Consider the following 8,138-nt stretch of genomic DNA (forward strand, 5'->3'; position numbering starts at 1 on the left):
CCGCCACCCACATCCACCCTGCTCAGCCAGTCTGCCGGAAGGAAGCGCCTGACTGGGGTCAGATGGGGCAATTATCACTCAGCACTGAGAAGGCGGCTAGAACCGCCATGGCAGGAGTTATGACTGGTGGGGAGAGGGCACCGACCCAGAATCCTGAGGGGGGCGGCAGCTTGGGTGCAACCAGGCCACACCTCTCACTTACACACACGTTGGGCACACACACAGGGACCACAGGAACAATGGAGCTGGCTGGTGGGGACTTTCGGACCTCTTGCCGCCATACACTTTCCCCAAGGTAGCTGTCCTCTCTTCAGAGTAGGGACCCTCAGGCTGCCCCCAGGTGTGTGTGTGGGGGGGGGGCAGCCTGCTCCAGGCTCCATCCCCCTCCTCTCCCCGCCCCCCCCACCACCAAGTGGGGTGCAGTCGCTGCAGCCCCAGGCCAGTATCTGATGTCCCAGGAGCTCCTGGAGCCACGTGCAAGAGGCCAAACCCTGCTGGTTCACCTGGGACTCTGCCCCGCACCAAAAGGAGCCTGGACTTTCTCTCAGAGGGCTCAGCCAGGCGGCACCCAGCTCCCAGGAGGGACGGAGATCTGGGGCCCACTGGGCAGAAGCCATAGAGTGAGGGAGATAGGGACTCCTCCCCCAGGCTTCCTTAGGCGGCCCCCGGCCCCTCATCGCCAGCCCTGAGCCCCGCTTGGCGGCCTTGTGAGGGTTACACACTGTAGGCAGGTTTGGAATTAATGGGTGACCCCTTGGATCACCTGGGCCCCACCCCTTTAGCCAGGGATGCCCAGAGTCTACTGGACTTACCATTAATGGCGTTCATTCATTCCCTCTTCAACTTCACGGCTTCTTTGCATACCTGAACTCAGATTGCCCCTAAGTATGGCTTTAACCCTACCCTGGCTACAGCAGTTGTCCACACTGAGGAAGGAATTAAATGGGTTCCAAGTACAGCGTGTACCCTCCCCCACCTCCCCCCACATAAGACCCGCCAGGGTTGGGGAGAGCGACCTTGTTTAGTGTGACACCTTGGAGGAAACTCCCCTCCGGCACCCCCTGCTCCAGCCACAGCCCAGCCCAGTCCCCTCATTAGTATGGAGCTCAGGAGGCCTACCCAGTCAGGCCTGCCCCCACCCAGAACCGGACTCCTAGCTCTGCCCCCAGACACTCAAGTCCTGAGATTTTGACCCTGCCTCTCCCTCTAGCTCCCACGACAAAGGTTTGGGCTGGGAGGTGGCAGATCCTACTTATCTTGTCATAAATATTTATCAGGCTCTAGGGGCCAGAGCCTGCAGCTGACTTGGAGGTGGGGGGCTCAGGGCAGATGCTTCAGGAGGATCTCAAAGCCCTTTCCTAATGAGGGTGCTGGGAGGGGAGAGTGCCACCTGGGCCTTGGGCTCCTGGGGGAGGGGGTGGACAGATGGACAGCGGGACAGAGTCAGAGGGAGCCTGGGGGGACTTGGGCATGCTCCAGCAACCAGACCTCCCCTTGCACCCCAGGAATGTGGGGGAGGAGGAGTCAGAAGAAGCCAAGGCTACCAGAAACATGGCAGCATTCTTCCTGGACTGTCCTCTGGCAGAATATCCTTGAGAGCTGCTCTCCCCACACACATCAGCCCCCCAGACTATGCTCCCCACACAGTCCTCCCACAACTGTGCCCCTTCCCGGTCCGTGCTCCCAGCTACATGGTCCTTCCAGAGCTGTGCTCCCTCCCACACACTGTCCACAAGGAGCTGTGCCCCCATGTAAACCTCTCCCCACCATCCCTCCTGACCCCACACTTTCCTCCTAGAGCTGTGCCCCAAACGCTACTCCATACTCTCCGGCCTCCAGAGCTGTGCTCTCCACACATTCAGGAGCCCCCCCCCGTCACCCACCACGAGCCCCCACTCCTGGTCAAGAGGGACTCCTGACCACAGCTGCTGGGAAGCCCTCTGGCGAGCAGTGCAGACCCCATCCCCGGGGGTCCTGGCAGCGCCTAAATTCCAGCTCTCCCGTGAGCCACGGGCACAACCCCCATCCCACCCCGCCTCCCTCATTGGCATGCTGGTGGGGCCCACAGGTGGAATCAAAGCGCTCTGCTGGGAGCCGAGCTGCACAGCGGGGAGTGGGAGCCTTTGTCTCCCCAGCCCTGGGGGAGGAGGGGAGCTGGGGCCGAGAGGACACATTTTGGGGTCCAGAGCCGCCTCCTCACTGCCACAGGCAGGCACAGCTGCAGATAAGGGGGGCAGCCTGAGCCAGTGAGCACCCCCAGTAGATAATGAGCGGCTGGGGGGAAGGGACAGCCTCAGGCACAGCCTGTGGGGGGAAGGCTGCCTCCCAAAGCTCAGTGCGCTCATTAGCGGAAGCCTGGGAGGGGAGGCAGCTAAGTGGGTCAGTCTCCCTCCCCCAGCCTGCCTGACAGGTGTGGGTGGGAGGGAGAACCGTCAGCCCATTGTACCCCATTGAAGTCGGTCCCACTCTGAGTCCCCTTTCCCTTCAACCCCCTCCCTGAGCCCCTGCCCCTCCAACCCACCTCCCAGAGCCCACTTTCCCTCTCTGAGACCCCCAGGTGGCCTCCTCCCCTTCCGGAGCCCCTCCCCTTCTCTGCACTGCCCTCCCCCGCACCAGGTGCTGGCCTCTCAGTCAGCCTCCCCAAGGCATCCTCCAGACTGAGCCACACCTGGGAGAAATTGAAATCTTAGACTCTTCCCCTACCCCCACCGATGAAGCAGACATCCCTGTCCTGGACACGAAAGGCAGTAAAACACGGCTCTACTGGGGCCGGCGGGCGGAGGGCTGTGCCAGAACAAGCATCCAGATTTGGGGGCGGGAGCCAGGCAGGGTGAGGTGTGGGCTCCAGGCCAGGGCTTCGCTGCCCCCCTACCCCCTCAGCTAGTTGTCCCTAGGCACTTCCCCTTGTATCTCCAGCTTCCCTCTTTGCCCCCGCTTCAGTTATGAAGATAATTGTCCTGGCAGATCTATCACAGGAGTAAGGTGGGCGGAGGAGGGATGGATGGGGGTGTACCACAGAGGCAGGGTCTTCTCCCTGCAGGGTGGGGAGGTTCAAAGAGACAGGGTCTGTTGCCTGGCTCCCCTCTCCCAACACAGGATAGAGCCAGATGAGCACAGGATGGGCAGCCTGGCTGGCGGTTGCCCACCCCCACCCCCAGCCCCCCTGCCTCTCCAGCCTTTGGCTGGGCCCCTCCCTGATCAGGGACCTTCTAGGGCTTCCTATTTCCTGTCAAGGCCACCTACTTCAGGCTCTGAGAAACCTCTGGACCGCCCAGCTGGTCTCAGGGCAGAGGTATGTGTGGTGCTCTGTCAGCCACCTTTGATGTTGCCGGGACACAGTTCTGGGAGGGGCTGAGTGACTGTCCTGGTTCTGCCAAGCCCCACCCCAGCCTGAGGCCCGAGGGGTCCTTATACAGTCATGAATCTCCATCTGACTGCACAAGGGTTAATCTCAGGGTGCCACCCCCTCCCACCACGTGTGCAAAAATTCCAGGAACGCTTTCCATTAAGAACGCTGAGCAGATTTCATTTACATTAATAAGAACCAGAAAAATCTGAGAGGGGGGAGGACAGCAGTGTGTGGTTGCTGCTCACGTTCTGTATCTGAGTCTGGTAGAGCCTGAGGGGCTCAGGCTGGGGCTCCTAGTCTTAGAGGAGAGGCCCAGCCCAGTCATTGCTGGGGTACCCAGTCCTAACGGAGAAGCCATCCAGTCCTAGGAGATCCCAGTCTGAGGGAGGAGGCAGAGCCCAGCCAATTCTGGGCACTCCTAGCCTGAGGAGGTGATCCTAGGGTCTGCCGGCCTGAGGGGATGGCAGAGCCCAGTCTTGGGTGGGAGAGGACACCAACCCACGGAGATGCCTAGGGGCAGGGACAGACAGAGCCCTGGGCTTCCATGAGCTGTGGATGAACCCTATCAGTCAGGGTTTGCGGCAGCCCTTCTCTGAGCCTCAGTTTGCCAGTCTGTTGGAGAAGGCCGCTCAGTCCCGTCCCCACTAAGTGTGGCTGTAAGTAATAGAAGGGAAGGTTTTGAGCTTTGAGTTTTTTCAGGAGCACTACGTCCCCTTCCTCAGTCTCCTCTCCCCCTTCAGCTCTGCATTTCGACACTAGAGCTGAGCGGAGGACTCTGTTCAGTAAGCTCGGGAACCTGTTTAGGGTGGAAACCCCCAAGATCCACCTACCTGTGAAGGGGAAGCCGCAGAGTGACTGCGTGCGTGTGTGTGTGCGCGTGTGCACGCACACGGGGGGTACCTCTGTTCTGCCAGTCCGAGCCCTGCCCCACTGAGGCCTGTGAGCTCCCACCTCCTTCCCAGCTGCCAGACCAAGCTTCCTTTCTTCAAGGGTAGCAAGAGTCTGATTCCCACCCCCTTGGGCCAGAGCAGGTTATAACTGTGTGCAGGGGTGAGCTTTCATGACTGGACCTGGCCTGCCCATGTACAGGTGGTTGGGAAGAGGTGTGTGTGAGGTTGCATGCTTCACGCATGGGCGGGGTGGGCGCGGAAGGTTGGGGTCTGCAGGCATCTGCGTGTCCTACCCCCACACATGTCGAGGGTGCTGGAGAAGCACTCCTGACTCTGCTGGATGACTATCCAGGCCTGTGCATGCATGTGCATGTGTACTCTCTCATGCTTGTGCATGCAGTGGGCCACCCCTCAGCCCAGCCTAGGATTTGGGGAGAAAGGAGAAACCCCTGCCCGGGTGCCCCCCAGGATTTGGGCCCAGCCTTGCCTTGCTCCAGGCTGGAGTTCTGGAGTGGGTGACCTGAGGCACTTGGCTGTGCTTAACCCCACCCTTGCACAGCAGGCCGGGGCTCCCATATCTTCACCCTCTTCCAATTCCCTTTCCCCCAATCCTGCCTGAGCAAGGGGTTGGTGTGGGGACACTTAATTGCATCCATGAATCATTCTCAAAGAGCTCCTGTCCAGCAGCCGAACTCAGGGTGCTGGTGCCTGCCTGGAGCGGGAGCTAGGCCTGGTGGGCGAGGGTCTGTGGGGCTGCTCAGTCTGGCAGGAAAGCCGGCAGGGGTTCCGGGCCAGGCCTCCTGGCCCCTCCTCTTTCCCTGGCCTGCTGCGCCTGGCCTCCCCGCTCAGCATGCAGAATTCACCGGCTGCTCCTTGGCTGTCTTATCTCCTCGGCGGCCAGGGGGGTGGAGCGGAACCGACTCCCCCAGACCTGGTGGGCCGCTCCCACTCCACATTATCTTGCCCCACAGCCTCCTCCCGCCCCTTGCAGCCGCTGCAGACCTTTCCTGCTCCTCTTCCTGGCATCCTCTAGGCCTTGCTTTGTCTGCAGTTGTCTTTTTTCCTGCCTCTCCCTGTCTGTCTTCTCTCTCCAGGGTAGTGGTGGGTGGGTGAGGGTGGTGGTCATCCCCAAGGCCGAGCTTCTCCATCTCTATCAGTCCCTTTGGCTGGCCCAGATGTCAGTTGGGCAGATGTACCTGAGTCAGAACCTAGGCTCAGCACTTGATAGCCTGGTAATTTCCAGCAACTGCTCTGCTTTGAGCCCGTTTCCTCTTTAAACTGGATGAAAATGATTCAGGGACTAAAAGTGGTTCAGAGACTAATCGGATGCAAGGGCCCTGCCCCTGGCTATGCCCCCTGCTGGAAAGTTCCCCCCTCCTTCCAGCTTTTGGGAGGCTGGTTGAGGGCATGTGGGCATCCCCTGCCTCCACCTGAGAGCCCTGGGCAAGCTCAGCCCAAACTTCCTCTGGCTGTAGAGACAGAGGCTCTGGATCCAATGTGGGCTCTGCCAAGGGAGTATTTCTGTGAGTCAATAATCAGGCAAATGGGTAAAGAGAGTGTGAGAGGCAGAAATGCATTTTATCGACCACAGAAATTATTTACCTGGGTTGAAAAGAATTGCTAAGAGACTGAAGCACTTACTGTGCACAGGGCTAGCCTGACCCTTTATCCCACAGCTGGGCAACAACTTCCCTTTCTAGCCAGTGGTGATCCCTGGAGGTAAGGGACCTGGCAAGAACCTGCAGGGGAACTTCCCCGGTGGCCCAGTGGTAAAGAATCTGCCTTACAATGCAGGGGACACGGGTTCGATCCCTGGTCAGGGAACTAAGATCCCACATGCCACGGGGCAACTAAGCCCGTGCACCATAACTACTGAGCTTGTGCGCCTCAACAAGAGAGCCCGCATGCCGCAACTACAGAGCCCATACGCTTTGGAGCCTGCGCGCGTCACAACAAGAGAAAACCCGCACACCACAACTAGAGAGAAGCCCGCGTGCCTCGGCGAAGATCCTGTGTGCTGCAACTAAGCCCCGTCGCAGCCAAAACTAAGTAAATAAATCTTAAAAAAAAAAAACCAAAAAAAAAAACCTGCAGGGCCTCTGAGGCCCGAGTTCTAGCCAGGTCCCCTTGAATCTCAGAGACCTGGAAGAGGTCCTAGGATCCTCCAGCACCCCAGGACTTGGTGAGATATGCTCCCAACGAGAGCACCTAAACGAGTCCAGCCCATAAATGATGAAGTGCTGCCACCTGGTGGCCACCAGTAAAACAGCCCTTCTCCAGGGTCCAGTCTCCAGGCCAATCTCCCCCCCATCCCCCCCATCCCACCTGTCCCTGAGGGCATTCATCCTTCGGGAATCAGGATGGCCGATGGAGGGACTCCAGGCGCCCTTGAGACCTCCAGCCAAACTGTGCATGCCTGGGGAGCTTAGCTCAGGCCTGACTGCTCATCTGGGCTTTGAAACTCTTTTGATGCATGGCCACGACATCTGCTCCTGGATGGCCCTCAAAGCCCTGCACATTGCAGCAGCTGTCCCAGCAAAGGGCAGGCTGGACTTGGGATCCCTGGAGGTTCCCTCTAGGTCAGCAAGAGACCCTTCCAAATTCAGAATTTGGGTTTCCCTGATTGGGAACTTTGCACTGCTCTCACAGCACCCCCATCAGCCATGGCTGTAACAGCGGTCCTATGGTCAGGGTAGGCCAGGGCAGGACATGGCACACTCATCCCTGGGCTTGGGGATGGAGTAGAACCTGACAGGCCAGCGGGGGATGCCTGGGCCCTTGGGCTTCAGCCTCAGGTCCTCAGAGGTTAAGAGTCATTTAGCACTACTGGCAGGATCTCCCAAATATGGTCTTCTATGAGAGATCTGAGCCAAAGGTACAGCCTGTCAAACTTTAAGAAATTGGTCCATGGGTTCAGATGCAAGATGAGGGCTGAAGTCACCTGGCTAGGTATGCTGGTGACAGGTATAGCTGTGGAACAGGCTGAAAGTGGGAGAGGGAGCCGCCAGCTTCTCTTGAGGATCTGATCAGAGGATGGACACTAAATTCATGTTTATAGGAAAGCCCATGCCAGTGCAGACAGCAGATGCTGTGGTCCAGAGCTGTCTTCATGGGAGCCTTGAGCAGCAGAGTACGGCAACTATCAGCACCAAGTAGGGCTGGGACTGATTCCTGGTGTGGGGAAGTGAGAGGCTCAAGATGGCTGATGGAGGCCTGGCTCTCCTGCCAGGGCTCAGCTGTAGCTTCCCAGGGAAGAGGCTTACACTCACTTGCCCTTTGATGAGCTGGCTATACGTAATTAAGAGCTTCCCAGATTTCATAACATGTGGCCTCACCTGTGTGGCTGCAGCCTTCCAGGCTGGCTGTCAGATGTGTCTAATTAAGCTGCTTTCAACTGCTGCTCAAATGCTAAGAGAACCAGCGTCTGCAAGGACTCTGGAGTTGGGGATGGTATCTCCCCACGGCTGTCCCTGGAAGATGGGCATATCAGTTGGGCCCTCATTTGTGAGGTTCCCAAGCCTTAGCCCACAGAAGCCCAAGCCTGAGGTTTCTGCATTTGCCTCCACATTTCCCTAGCAAAGCCAGGCTCAACCTCTCTGAGGCACCCCCTAGGAGGCTGGGGTGAGGGCACGTGCCCTGAAAGCTCCTCCTGAGCATTTTTCATCCTGATTTTATAAGGGCCAGGCCTGCCTGAAAACAGAAAAATATGACCATTCACAAAAGCCATGGAGGTCTAACTTTAAGAACAAGTTCCCCTTCCCTGACTAAATGCCAAACAGGGAGCCCAAGCACTCAGTTCAGCTAGATAGGCAGCATAGGTACCCCATCACCACATCTGGTCCCGGGAACAGCCTCAGACTCAGACACACTTCCTGCTCTTGTCAAGCATGGTGTTGCTG

The sequence above is a fragment of the Globicephala melas genome, chromosome 11, assembly GCF_963455315.2.
Source record: "Globicephala melas chromosome 11, mGloMel1.2, whole genome shotgun sequence".
Classification (NCBI taxonomy): Eukaryota; Metazoa; Chordata; class Mammalia; order Artiodactyla; family Delphinidae; genus Globicephala; species Globicephala melas.